The sequence below is a fragment of the Anabrus simplex genome, chromosome 8, assembly GCF_040414725.1.
Source record: "Anabrus simplex isolate iqAnaSimp1 chromosome 8, ASM4041472v1, whole genome shotgun sequence".
NCBI lineage: Eukaryota > Metazoa > Arthropoda > Insecta > Orthoptera > Tettigoniidae > Anabrus > Anabrus simplex.
Window position 1 is genome coordinate 182,817,416 of NC_090272.1, and position 15,639 is coordinate 182,833,054.

General features: G+C 38.6%; 1 protein-coding gene across 12 annotated transcripts in view; it reads right to left on the reverse strand.

Moving 5' to 3' along the window:
- Asph (Aspartyl beta-hydroxylase) overlaps positions 1-15,639 on the reverse strand; it is a 294,582-nt gene that overhangs the window by 277,336 nt on the left and 1,607 nt on the right. The window lies entirely within an intron of this gene.

A 15,639-nucleotide genomic window follows, 5' to 3' on the forward strand; every position in this document is an offset into this window, starting at 1 on the left:
AAAATACCATTTCGGTAAAAGTAGATAGATTGAATGCTTGGTAAACCTAGTGTTAAAGGAGGAAATAAAGGCAATAATTGACAGAATAACAACAATTAAAATAGCACTAAAGGGAGAGAACTTTGAGAGAGTGCAAGTGAATGCCCAAGAAGCAGACTACATATCACAAAAAAAGTTTTTATTTTTAATTTTGCTAGTGGTTTAACGGAGCACTAACACACGGAAGGGTTTTGGCAATGCATGGCACCCCGACATACAACCTGCTGTTCAGACGGTGGTGTAACAATGCTGTTCAGAAATGGCACAGTTCATTAAAACAGAAGACGACTGGCATTTTTAAAAATGAAATGTGTGTGTTTTCATCACTACTGCAATAGGCCCTACAATATTTTTTTATTTTCAAAAGACATTTGGCAGTTTCTTTTAGTGTAAGACAGCCTATATGTTTTTGTTGTCTAAACTACTGTGCTGTAATGTTTACCGTAAGTAAAATTTTTCATATACATGGGCTTTTTAGTGTAATTTCCTAAGTCAGTTTTTCTATACTTCTGAGGTAGTCTTGGTCCCATTCCCCCTCAAATTACCGAGACTCTACTGTATACAATTTCTAATCACTACATTGCAAACCAAAAGCCTGGATTCAATTCCAAACCTCTCTGCAGTGTTGATACAGAGAGAGATCACGTGACACTGATGACGGGGATTCATCCGTCATATGGAGGAGAAATCAAGGAATTTACCTCTGTGACTTCCGCGCTTCCGACTACATTTTAAATGTGGATTTTAGATGGGATCAACTTTGTTTTTCTTATTTATTGTTTTGTTTTCTATTAGGTGTGTGTACCATATGATTAATAAAAATATTAATAAGGAAGAATAATTTAGAAAAAAAGGGCCAAGTTAATAAGCAACAACAACAAAAAACAAATATTTCTATCAGATAAGCAACTAAATGTGAAGAATGAATTAAGTAAGGACCTTTGTTAAGCCCTTATCAGTGCAAGTACGTTAAACAACCTGTGCTTCAAAAGGAGTGCCTGGAAACATACACAGTGCGAGAGTATTTAAGACCAGTCAACATTCAGAAACACCATAGAATAACTACTTCAGGAGTTAGTTGCTACTGTGCAGTCTCTCAAACTACAGTTGATGTCTGTCAACCATAGATCTCATAGTCACAACCCCAATGCTAGTCAGTCTCATCACAAATTCATTCCAGCTGCAGCCGTCAAGGGATACAACACAGGCAGGAAATTTTGATATCTTCATTACCATTTTGGCATTGTTATATACATTAAGGTAAAAGAATGAGAAGGCCTCACATCATCAACAGCAATAACTACATATTATATTAGAACTTTTCACCAATATCCATAACACCAGTGAAAAATCAAATATTGTAGCTTATACTCTTACTGTATACCCCAGTGGAAAAAGCCTGTGATATGATGTCATGAGTACCATCAGACCTTACATTCCACAACAATTTTGCAAGCAGTTCTTCACTCAGATTTGCCACATACAAAATCCTGGCATTATATCTTCTGTGCAACAGATGTTGAGTTGTTTCATTTGGCCATACCTCATTGAGATATGCTTAAATGGGCTATAGGTTGTCTCGCTTGACAAGGAAGCAAGATCTCAAGACATACTTGTATTCAAGATTTGGAATCTTTCAAGTATCTGAAGACCAGTTTGTTGTGGTCATACTGACCTTGTTGGCCCATTGCCTCCCTCAAATTGATACTTGCATCCAATAACCAGAATAGATAGATTCACAAATTGAATGGAAGCAATACTATCGATTGATATTACAGCAAAATCAGTAGCAAGCCCTTACACAAACTGGATAACTCTGTTTGGAGTTCCATCTTCTATTACTAATGACCACGGAAGATAATTCAAAGCATCTCTCTTCACGTACGTGGGAACACTGCGTGGCATCTGACTTCCAAGATTGATGCCGTAACACGCTCAATGTAACAACAAGATAAAAAAATATTGCACATTGAAAACAGATTTGAAGGCACGCACATAATTCATTGAAATGGTCAAAAAGCCTTCCGATAATCTTGCTAGGCCTGCGTGGAGCAATCAACCCAGAAACTGGATCATCCATCATACAAATGGAGCACAGTAAACCATCAAGTTTCCGGGTGAATTCCTTGATGCACCAACTTCCAAACATAACTATCAGGATACCTTTTTCATGCAGCTTTACGATGCTATGAGACAGCTGAAACCTAGTACAGCAGAAATCGAAGAAAAATATCTTTGAACACTAAGACCTGGACTCGTGTTCTCATGTCTTTGTACGAGTAGATAGAGAAGAAGCCACTGGAACCTGTAAATGAATGCCCATTCTCTGCTGTCAACCAAACCAATAAATTCTTCATGGCATTCATCAAGTTCAAAAAACTGTACTATCTTGGTGGATAGATTAAAGTAGACGAGGACCAGGCTCAACCAAGTAGCCTATTCCCAGAGAATCGCAGCCTTGGTAAGAAAACTGCATAGCTTCACCGCCACTGCTGACTCCCAGAACAACTCTTTAAAACATAAGGGATGATATAGTGCAAAAGAGAGCAGTGAGAACTCGATGTGGTAGAAAAGTGCATTTTTCAAAATGTTTTCTTAATACTTTTGTTTATATTGTAAAGATTTACTGTATCACACAGATTTGTTCACCATGCAGCTTCCTTAATTTGATTGTTTCTTGTATTATAAAAATTTCTGTTAATGGTTTTATGTTAAAAATCATCAAATTTGCTTTGTAACTTCATTATTCGAGGGGGAGAGATGCAGGTGGCCACCGTGAGGTCAAAACTGAGCGTGTTCGAAATAAAGAAACAACAGGTCTTGAGCGAACTCTGGAGATGTGTAAATAGGAGGATATGTGGTTAAAATAAAATATATCTAGATCTTGTACTGAGTGGAATTTAAAAATTGTATCACTGTCTAACAGAGTATGTTACAAACCCAAATATTACAACTCGTTTAAGTTCCAAACAAAGATTTCTGTAAACAAAGATTTTTGATGGCATGGTGAATTTGAAAAAAATGCGTTTCTCACAGGTAAAATAAATGACACAGAACCTTTCTATGAGTACAGAAGTACTTTTACAGTATTTAAAAAGATTCTCATTTAGTACTTACAAGCATAAAGATTACCAACTGTAATTTTGTGTCAAAGTTTTGAAGGTGGTCATTTGACACCCTTTTGAGGATTTCTGTGTTTCATCTCAGGCTCTAGTCAGGACATACAGTACAAGGAGAAAAATACAAATTCATGATACCATGTTGCATAACTAAGTTGGGAGCTTCATCTTCAAAGAGTGCTCTCTCCTCACGATATTCCTCGCGTTGCCGGGCCTCCAGTTGTCCTAACAACCACAATCCATCCATCTTTAAAAACACTTGAAACAATATCTTTCTCTCTAAGTAAAAATTACAATATCAGCATTAAAGACAAGGGATTATTTCAAAATGTTGAATGATTGTCAAAAAAGGAAGTTAAGCAGCTGGTAAATCCTATAACAAGAAATGACCAAAAGGAAAATTAAATAGTAATTACTTCAAAGGATCGAAGGGAAAAGTAAAACCGTCATAGAAACAATGTAAAGAAAAAGACATTAAAGAAAAAGTAAACTAGCAGTAAAAGAAGGGTTATCTCGACTCAATCAGCTCTAGTGAGGGTTAATGGAATGGATCCAATCACACAATACACTCAACACATTAAACAATATCCAGAGTGTTTCTTCAATGAACTCTTACATGTTAAAGTAATTGCGCTCAGATGTTTTGTAATCATGGGCCGGTTTAATGTAAAATAATACCCGTATATTAATCTCTCCACAGGTTAATCCAGTCATTTCTGAAATCAACAGCGCAACCCTACCTCATTTTGCTTTTGAATGGAAATCTAAGGCTGGGTCCACTTTTTGATGTGACATGATAAATCAGGTGAAAATTCATCTGTGATCACCAAGAATCAAATCTCTGCCATCTTGGCAGAGAGCCAGCAGCTACACTACTGTGTTACATATGTTCCCAAAAATGATACTAGTACACATTTACATAAGTTAATATCCGCTTGAGACTAACATCAGTTACATAAAGCAGAGAATATAAAAATATTTCACTTCAGAACTAATCACATAATCGCATGTCACATTGGGAAGGTGGAGCAACAGAAAGAGGTGACAAGGACAAACAAAGAAGGAAAAAAGAAAAAAGACAAGGATAATCTCTATAACTTCACACACTGCCATCTTAACATAAATGTTTTCTCTCCTTGTAATCCCATTCCTTGTTGCTCATTCACTGAGATCATCTCTGCTTCCCCTCTTCACCAGGAAAGCAGGCTTCAACAACAATAGAGAAGCCATTTTTACAGACCTTTCATATTGATGTAGGTAGTAGTGATGGGACATTTGATTCATTTTACTGAATCGATTCATTTGATTCCGTTCACGTTACTAAATCGATACAGTGATCCGATTCACGGCTCATTGGTCACCGCTCCTACTGCATCTGTGTAGTATGTGCTGGTAAGACAGCAGCAACAGCATTCAGTGTTCGCAGCTGCCATCTGGTCTTCATACAATGAACTCCTTTCTTAGAAAAAATGCTAGTTACTCTAATACATCGAAGGTTTCCGGCTACGCAGGGTGGGAAAGGATAGGAAGGTAGCAGCCCTGGCCTGAATTAAGGTACAGTCCCAGCATTTCCTGGTGTGAAAATGGGAAAACTACGGAAAAACCATCTTAACGGCTGCCGACGGTGGGATTCGAACCCACTACCCCCGAATGCAAGCGCATAGCCACGCGATATTAACCGCACGACAACTCGCTCAGTCATTTTTTTTTAAAAAAAGTATTTTTCTATCAGCTGAGGATTTTTTTAAATCGTCATATTTTGTATAGGCTACCCGAAATGTACAGTAGCCCGCTGGTTTTCTGATTTAACATACTGTTATTGTGTCTGTCCACATATGATTGAAGTCTTGTGCAACGATGTGACATATGAACTGACAGAATACTGAGCCGTTCTTCCAAAATATAAAACAAGTACTTTTGAGTGGTCATGAGCATGACTCATAGACATAGGACAGGCAAGAATCGAGTTTAATTGTCAAATGTCAACTAAGTTATAATACTAAGATTCATTAAACTAATAAATAGTATAACCTAATAGCCTACCTACTTACTAGCTACTTCAGAATTATGTTGTGACTACCTTTTTAACACTGCAAATAAATCCATCTATTATTTAAACCTCCCTGTAAGAAGAGGACAGTGAATGCAAATGGGTATTATTTTCAAATGAGCTGAGGTCGAGAGTCCATTATAGCATACGATTCTTTCAGTGTAGCATGGCTCACTGTATGTCTCGCTGCAGCGGAAGCTCGGCTCTCCGCGTGTCCAGTGAGCCGATAAGGAGCCCTGTGTATCATGTGTCTCGCTGAGCCGCGCTCGTTCACGATTCTTTCGATGTGCCATGATTCAGTGTCTCGCTGCAGCGGAAGCTCGGCTCTCCGCGTGTCCAGTGAGCCGATAAGGAGCCGTGTGTATCATGTGTCTCACTGAGCCGCGCTCGTTCACGATTCTTTCGATGTGCCATGATTCACTGTCTCGCTGCAGCGGAAGCTCGGCTCCCCGTCAACGTCCAGTGAGTGCGCCACTCAGCACTGTCCGGTGGGAGTAAGCTGAATCGTGTGCCGTGAGCTCGCCGTTCCTGTGAATCGATTCACTCGGACACTTGAATGAATCGATACACTGCTTCGAATCATTCATTCAGTAGCCAACACTAGTAGGTAGTGCAGGATAACAGGAAAGGCAAAAGACTTGCTATGTAACAGTAGAACAAAGGGACTAAGGACGAGCAGGTTGGAAATATAAGAGTGTGGAATGGTTGTGGAAGTACAGAGAAATTGAGGTAACTTATTAGGAAATCGAATATTGTGAAGTCAGCTAAGGATAACATAATGGCAAACATAATTAGCAGTCATATGAATTTTAGGGAAAAATGGAAGGGTATGCATAAAGCTTTAAGTAAGATACAGGTTCCAAGAAGGACATTCCAGGAATCATTAATGAACAATGGAAGAGTATATGTGAGGACTTACAGAAAACAGAAGTATACAGTAAGCAGTATATAAAGATTGTTGGATATAAGGATACCGCCCAGGTGAAGGAGATGACTAATACTACAAAGGTATTGATATTTACATATGATAACGAATATATCCTCCCCTGTGAACCATGTGACTTTGCCACAGTGGCGAGGCTTGTGCATCCCAGTGAAGCAGGTAGCCGAGCTGCATGTGCAACCACATCGGATGGGTATCTGTTGACAGACCAGACTAATGAATGGTCTATCAAAAGTGTGGCAGCAGCCTTCAGGAAGTCGCAAGGGCAGCAGTTTAGATGATTGACTGATATGGCCTTGTAATAATACTTAACACGCTAAATTGTGTTGATACTGCTACACTGCTGAAAGCAATGGAAAACTACAGCTGTAACTAACTCCCAAGGACATGCAGCTCTCTCTGTATGAATGATATATTGATGATTGCCTCCTCCCGGGTAAAATATTCCGAAGGTAAAACAGCCCTCCCGTTCGGATCTCCAGGTTGGGGACTACAAGAGAGGGGGCAATCATCAGGAAGAGGGATAGTGACATTCTGCGAGTTGGAGTGTGGACTGTTAGAAGTTTGAATCATTGTGGTAAGTTAGAGAATCTGAAAAGGGAGATGGATAGACTAAGATATAGTTGGTGTATGTGAAGTATGTTGACAGGAAGAACATGATTTTTGGTCAGGCAACTACAGAATTGTCAAAACAAAATCAGGCAGGGGAAATGCAGGAATTGGTGGGGGGGTTTTGTTTTTTTTGCTAGTTGTTTTACGTCGCACCGACACAGATAGGTCTTATGGCGACGATGGGACAGTAAAGGGCCAGGAGTGGGAAGGAAGCGGCCGTGGCCTTAATTAAGGTACAGCCCCAGCATTTGCCTGGTGTGAAAATGGGAAACCACGGAAAACCATTTTAAGGGCTACCGACAGTGGGGTTCAAACCTACTATCTCCCGAATACTGACCGCACTTAAGCGACTGCAGCTATCAAGCTCGGTAGGAATTGGTTTAATAATATGAAAATAGGGCAGCGGATAAGCTACTACAACCAGCATAATGAAAGGATTATTGCTGTCATGATAGACACCAAGTCAATGCCCACCACAACAGTGCAGGTCTATACTCCTGCTAGCTCAGCGGATAATGAAGAAATCGAAAGAATATATGAAAAAATAGAAGATTTAAACAATATGTAAAAGGTGACGAGTATCTAATTGTGATAGGAGACTGGAATGCAGTGGTGGTGGTGATTATTGTTTTAAGAGGAAGTATAACTAGGCAACCATCCTCTATTGCAGTGGTGGGCCAAGGTGGTGGTGGTGATTATTGTTTTAAGAGGAAGTACAACTAGGCAACCATCCTCTATATAACACTAATCAGAGGGAAAAATGGAAGGGATCCGACACTTCGAAAAATGAAGATATCGGTCAAAGAAAGACAAGGGCCACGAAGGACATGAAAATGAAAGACTCCCTAGCCCTCGCAAACCTAATAGCGTTGGGGTCGGAAAAGAACAAGAGTTGACCAAGAGAGGTCAGACAGGATAGATGAAAGTGAGGAGCCTGGCACAAGTAAGTGGAAGCAATGCCAGGACTCAGCTGAGGGCCCCGTGGTTGCCAACCCACGCTCCAATGTTCAGAGCCCTTGGGGCCCCTTTTAGTCGCCTCTTACGGGTGGGCCAAGGAAGAGAAGGTAATGCGGTAGAAGAATTCAGACTGGGACAAAGGAATGACAGAGGACTATAATTTAGTCCTGCTAATACTTGGTTCAAACACCACAAACGATGGCTGTACACTTGTACAAGACCTGGAGACACAGGAAGGCATCAAACAGACTTTATTATGATTACGCAGAGATTCAGAAACCAGGTGTTGGATTGCAAGACTTTCCCACGAGCAGATGTTGACTCTGACCACAACTTGGTCATGAAATTCCATCTGAGGTTGAAGAAATTGAAGAAAGGAATGCAAGTAGATGGGATCTAGGCAAGTTGAAAGAAAAAAGTGTGAGGGATTGTTTCAAGGAACATGTTGCACAAGTACTAAATGAAGAGGCTGAAGGAAACAATAGAGGAAGAATGGACAGTCGTGAAGAATGAGGTCCGTGGAGCTGCGGAAGAATGTTCAGGAAGAAAGAAAAGATCAACTAAGAATCAACAGATAACTTGGGAGACACTAGACGTGATTGATGAATGACCGAAGTACAAGAATTTAAATATGAGAAGGGCAGAAAAGAATACAGGCAATTTAAGAATGAAGTGGATAGAAAGTGCAGGACAGCTAAGGAAGAATGGCTGAAAGGGAAGTGCAAGGATGTGGAATGTTGTTTGGTCCTAGGAAAGAAAGATGCTGCATATAGTAAAATAATTTGGGGAAAGGAAAACTAGGTGTATGATATTAAGAACATATGAAAAACCACTTCTAGCGAAAGGCAGAAAGATGGCAGGAACATATCCAACAGTTGCATCAAGGTAAAGAAGTAGGCTAGATGATATGGTTCTAGAACAAGCAGAAGCTGTTCATACTGATGAAGTGGGAGACCCAATTTTGAGGTCAGAATTTGAGAGCTCTGAGAGACCTAAATAGGAACAAGGGACCTGGAATTTATGACATACTTCAGAATTACCGACTTCCTTAGGAGAAACCACCACAGCGAGGTTATTCATTTAGTGTGTAAGATGTATGATACAGGAAAAGTGCCATCCGATTTTTTGGCAGAATGTTGTGATAACTATTCCCAAAAAACCTGGTGCTGATATAAATGTGAAAGCTACCACCCTTTTAATGTTGTTTGTTTTTTAACTGTTTTTGACCTATAAATTTGTTAACTGGTAGTATTACAATTCAATTTTATCTATTTATAATTTAATGAAATGTCTAAGCAAGTTGTGTAAATAATGGTGAGATGTATTTTATATTAATTACCAGTTTCTCTTTACTTTAACTCAGCTCATGATGGTGTAAAAACATTGAAAACAGTACTGCTAATAAAGTGATTATATTGTAATACAATCAGACAACATTGTTTTGTATTGAATAGGTGGAACCTTTCAGATTTTATAAGTATTTGTAAACTCAGTTCAATACGGATAAATTACGATTAAATTTCTTATGTTAAAAGAACAAGCACAAGTACATGGTGTTTGTAGATCTAGAGGAGGCATTCGATAATAATAATAATAATAATAATAATAATAATAATAATAATAATAATAATAATAATAATAATAATAACAATAATAACAGTTCGGATTTAGAAAAGAAAGGTCCACTGTCAAGGCTATGGAAAATCTGCTAGGACACATCAAATCTACGTTGGAAACACCAGGAGGAAAACTCTACGTGATATTTGTAGACTACTCGAAGGCTTTCAATTTAGTGAACAGGGAGATCCTAGTCAAGAAGCTGGAGAAACTGACTGGAAGATCTAACATGACAACGCTTATATCAAATATATTAGCGGAAAATTATGTACAAACAGATGATGGGATAGACGTATCAGAGTGGATACCACAGAAAATAGTAGTCCTCCAAGGAGATCCACTGAGCCCAATCTTGTTTAACACCTTCACATGCGATGTAGGGGTAAAGATAAAAGAAAATGCCAATGCGAAAATGTATATCTACGCGGATGACATGGTGATTGCTTCAGAGAACGTCGAACTGCAACGAGCTATGGACTTATTCGTGGAATGGGCAGAAGGAAATGAAATCTGCATAAACGAGGACAAAACAGAAATGATGATTTTCAGGAAGGGTGGTAAATTTGCGGAGGCTGACCAAATAATATGTAGAGGATCACGTCTAAGAAGAGTAAATCATTTCAAATATCTAGGACTAACTCTGCAAACAAGTGGGCATTGCGTACGAATACACATCAGATCCAGGATGGTTGCTGCGATCAGAGCAATGAACGACACAGGGAATATTACCCTTATTGCAGTAGAGACAGCTATGCAGCTATTTAAGGCAAAGGTAATACCGGTGCTGACATGGTCTTGAACTCATAGGAGAGTACCTCACTTATAAACAACTGGAGGAACTGGAGAAAATCAAGGCTCACTACCTCAAAAGGGTCCTGGGAGTATCAAAGACAACCCAATCGCGTTTGGTATATGAGCTAACGAGGGAAACGTACCTGATAGAGGACCTTCGGAATGAGCTGATACTGCCAGTTAATGCGGCATATAAGCAGCTTCTACAAGATCTGAAAGCCAAGAAAATGGAAATTTGGGATTCCTTCTACACTACCGAGGTGGATGGGTACAAATTATCAGCTGTGCCACATCGCTACAAGAATGGCGGTCCATGGTTTCCATTTTAAGTGCAACACTGCAGTTTGTCCCCCCTCCTTTTCAACGCTTATATAGAACAGGCAGCAAAAGAAATCAAAGAGGATTTTGGAAAAGGAATCACAATCCAAGCAGAGGAAATCAAAACCCAGAGATTGCTGATTGATATGGACAGTCTTGGGGAAGGAGTACAAGATAAAATAAATAAGTCCAAAACAAAAGTAATGGCGTGCAGTTGAACGAAGTCAGCTGATGCAGGAAATATTAGATTAGGAAATGAAATCTTGAAGTAGATGTATATGGGTACTTGGGTAGTAAAATAACGATGATAGAAGTAAGGAGGACATAAAATGTACAATAGCACAAGCAAGGAAGGTCTTTCTTAAGAAAAGAAATCTGCTCATTTCAATCATTTATATAGGAATTATAAAGATATTTTTTGAAGACTTTCATCTGGAGCGTGGCATTGTATGAAAGTGAAACATGGACGATAACTAGCTCAGAAAGTTAAAGAACAGAAACGTTTGAAATGCGGTGTTACAGAAGAATGCTGAAGGTGAGATGGGTGGATCGAATTACAAATTAAGAGATACTGAATCAAATTAGTGAAAGGAGATATATTTGGCTAAATTTCACGAGAAGAGGGGATAGAATGACAGGACTCATCTTAAAGACACCCAGGACTTGTTCAGTTGGTTCTTGAAGGAATTGTAAACAGTAAGAACGGTAAGCATTGACCAAGGTAAGTGTATAACAAGCAGATTAAAGCAGATATAGGATGTAGTAGTTACATAGAACTGAAAAGGTTAGCACAGGATAGTGTGGCATGGACAGCTGCATCAAACAGTCTATGGACTGATTACGCCAACAACATAGATATTTACAGTATTCGAAAACAAGAAAAGCAGCTGGGATTGATATGATTTCTGGGGATATACTAAAGGCAATGGGTTGGCAAATAGTACCATACTTGGAGTACGTATTTGTTTACTGTTTGCATAAAAGACAATACCAAAGGAATGGAGAATTACTATAGTAGCCCATGTACAATGGGATGGGTGATAAATATAAAATTGATAATTGAAGGCCAGTCAGCCTGACATGTGTTGCATGTAAGCTCCGTGAAAGCATTCAATCTGATTATATCATTCATGTCTGTGAAATTACTGTTTTTGATAGCAGGCAGTTCAGGTTTCGGCAAGGTTACTCCAGGAGTCCAGCAAGATACAGCAAGAATTTTAGATTCAGGAGATCAAATGAACTGTACTGCTATCGATGACCTATACAAGGGTTTTGATGGAGTAGATCATGGTGAAACTACTGACAAAATCGAGAGCAACTTGACCATACAAATGAGTGACAGAATAGATGGCTAAATTTCTGGAAAATAGAACTCAGAGAATTAAGAGTTTGTGAAGTATTATCTGATCCTGTAATGATTAAGAAGGGAGTTCAAGGCAGCATTACTGGACCTCTGTTTTCTTATATATGAATGAGTAAAGAAATGGAATCAGAGATAAAACTTTTGCAGATATGACGTTATATAGTATAGAGTAATAAATATTGAAAGCTCCAGCAAGTGTTCTGATTTGTAAATTTATAAAAAAAACTGACCACAGATTTGTTTTTCTTTTTAAGAGCATAAACAATTTTAGCATTTTTGTAATCCATTCATTAAACAATAGTATGTGGCCTCTGGAGAGACCTGGTCCAGTCTTTCGAGTTGACAACCATGGGTGATCTGCGCATCTGTGAGAATGAGGTCCTAGGATGAAATCTAATGTTTAAGACAGCACAAACAACTAGTCCCCAAGCCAGTGGAAAAAAATAAATGAAGGTTAATCCGCAACCTAGCCAGGTATCGAACCCAAGACGCCATGGACAAAAGACCAGCATGTAATCAGTTATCCACGGAGCAAGACTGTCCATTCGTTGATTAGGTACACAAACAATAACTTAAAATGAACTACCAACAAAATAAACTACACAAGTTAAAACAATTTAAAAGACAAAAATAATTAGCAAACTAAAAATAACATATTTATAATTTAATCTGACACTAAAATGTGCTTGCAATGAGACAAAATAATTCACAAGTGATTTACATGTACTTTTAATAAATTTTGAGCCATAGGTTTTTTGTTAAATTTTAAGTACTGTGACATCCAAACAGATAGAAAATTGAAGACAGCGAAGAGGCTATCCACACTAGAAGATGGGGAGGACTTCTCATTTTACCCGTCTATATCGCCCTTTCTGAAGAAATGGGAATTGGGATCGATGAGGAGCAAGTCCACTAACAACGTATGAAGATGGGTAGATTGTTCTTATCCTACTAAGTTGTTCTAGTCTCTTCTCTTCCCACACTGGCATGTCAGTGTGTTCGCATCAAAACTCTTTGTGGCTTTATACTGATTTAATAATTGGCTCGAGGCAAGTTTTTTCCCCAGAGTTTACAAGCAGTACAAAATGCTAATACCGAATATACTCTTTACAAGAACCGCTTAATGATGGTGAAATGTGTCTGATTATAACACTGTCAATATGAATTAAATATGACAGTTCTCTCTCGAAAATAGTTCATGCACAGTACTGTACAGCTATACCTAATGTGGAAAAAATATATATTATTTTGCTTCTGCATACTTATTTTCACCTGATGAAGAGAAAGCTTATCTATTAAAAGATGGCAGTGTGTGATGTAAGGTCCAAGAGGTAGAGCTGGGTTGATTCCCAGAAATGAACAAGACAGTAACAGTGTGTTATCCATGAGAAGGAAAATAGAGAAGAGGCCGTTCACTAAGTGGTGTGATGTACTGAGGCAAACTGTGGGACTATTGTGGATGAGAAATGACCAGGGTAGGAAAACATGGAAGACTATGGAAAAGGCTTTGCTCCAAAAGGAGATTAATCAGGCTAAGATGATGATGAAGAAAGATATGGAGATTGTGCTTGTCCTTGTGTGTTTCCATGTTTGTCCTTTTCTCATCCTATTGCTCCCTCTTCCCACAAAAATCTGCCATTGTGTTTTATCTTCCTACTATGTGTAGGCCTACTCTTTATTTACATATAATTTGACAACTGTTTGTTACTTTCCGTTACTTATATTGACATGATGGGATACTTTTCTCTTTTTGTGTTTGTCCTGTGTTACAATCTGTATTCGTCTTTATCTCATGTTTCTTCCCGTTTCCTGAGTATATCAGATTTTCTTCTTCTCCTTACTTCCCATATGAAGACCAAAGATCTAGATGGCCTCTCAATGGGTCTTGATGCCTGCCTTTCTGATGAAGCTGGGGAGCAGAAATGAACTCACCAGGGACCGAGAAGAAATGGTTGTAGAAGAACAGGGTTTGATGAGAAGAGTCAATCTACTTGAAGACAGCAGTGTATGATGGAATGTGTGGAGATTGTCCTTGTCCTTTTGTGCCGGGCTGAGTGGCTCAGACGGTTGAGGTGCTAGCCTTCTGACCACAACTTGGCAAGTTCGATCCTGGCTCAGTCCAGTGGTATTTGAAGGTGCTCAAATACGTCAACCTCGTGTCGGTAGATTTACTGGTACGTAAAAACAACTGCGGGACTAAATTCCGGCACCTCGGGGTCTCCAAAAACCATAAAAAAGTAGTTAGTGGGATGTAAAGCAAATAACATTATTATTGTCCTTTTGTAATAATAATGTTATTGGCTTTACAATTTTCGGAAATGCCAAGGTGTCAGAATTTTGTCCTGCAGGAGTTCCTTTACATGCCAGTAAATCTACCAACACAAGGCAGAGTATTTGAGCACCTTCAAATACCACCGGACTGAGCCAGGTTGGGGTTAAAAGGTCAGTGCCTCAACCATCTGACCCACTCAGCCCAGCTTGTCCTTTTGTGTTTTTATGTCTGCGTGTGCAACTTGATTTGATTCTTGTTTGCTCATTTCCAATATTTAGTTTACTATGTCAGTGTCACCCTCAAAGCCAACTTCGTTATGAAATATAAATTAATCTTCTAAAATAAACACTTAGAGCAACTTTCATACTTGATCAGGGCTAGCAACTTTAACATTTATGATTTTGGCTAATTCAAGAATACTCTCATTAAGGAAAGCAATCATTCCAGCCAAGTGTTCAGTCAGACATGCTCTAGCATGACTGCAGGCAAGAGTTGTTGCACCTTTGCCTGCACTGATGAATGATTCTGGAGTATTACCAGAATGAATTGCAACAAAGACTGCATTTGGAGAATTCTTAGCAAGAACTGAAAAACATGCTGGATTTAATGAAAATCTGAGATTCAAAATTACTATGACGTGTAAAGAATTCATGGAATAACACCAATACCACGCCTATGACCTAGCTATTAGGCCCCTTTAAACAACAAGAATCATCAACACCAATACTAAGGCCAACAAACTCATTTAACAAGCCCTTAAGCAACAAATGAACACTGGCATGAAGTTCTACTTTCCTCATACATAAGATACAGAAGCTCCCACAGTTAGCAAACTATCTTGACATGCATCATCATAATTACATATCTCTTGGCCTATTTTAACACAGAAATATGCTAATATAATCAATACCTTCAAGTTCCTGCCATCGGAAAGCATGAAGAAAAAAAAAAAAGAAAGTGTTACCAATTAAAGAAAGAAACTTAACTAGAGATAATCCATACACTCACAGAGTATGGTACATCAATCAGGGTGAAGGACAGGTGACAAACATCTATTAATCAGGACTACTACAAAAGGCTGGGCAGAATACATTTGTAAATAACAAAGGAACATTATCAGTATAATGAGCGAGGCACCTAACAATGCAGGAGGATGTATTTGAAATGTTTTATACAGCTTAGGCTCATCCTCTTTAATTCCCCAAGTCCTAACATGAACAAAAAGCCATTATGTAGCATTATTTTATTAAAAGACAATGAAGGGTCCTCCATTCCTGAAATACTCTACTCCATACAGCCAGCCTATTAGCTGCTTACTGGGTAACTTGGCTACCTCTGAGTTCAGGCTATTAATAGCCCAACCAACTACTTAATTTCTTTAACATCCCAGGAAGACGTCGCACAATAAATAACTTAGAGAGCTATAGAATTTTTTAAAAGGCTCTAACTATGACAAGAATATTCTAATTTAAAATGCTAAAATCTAGAAGTGGTATTTGTTAAGGTTCCAAATTAAAATCATAAATAAAAATAGCACAAAAGAAAAGGATAAAAAGT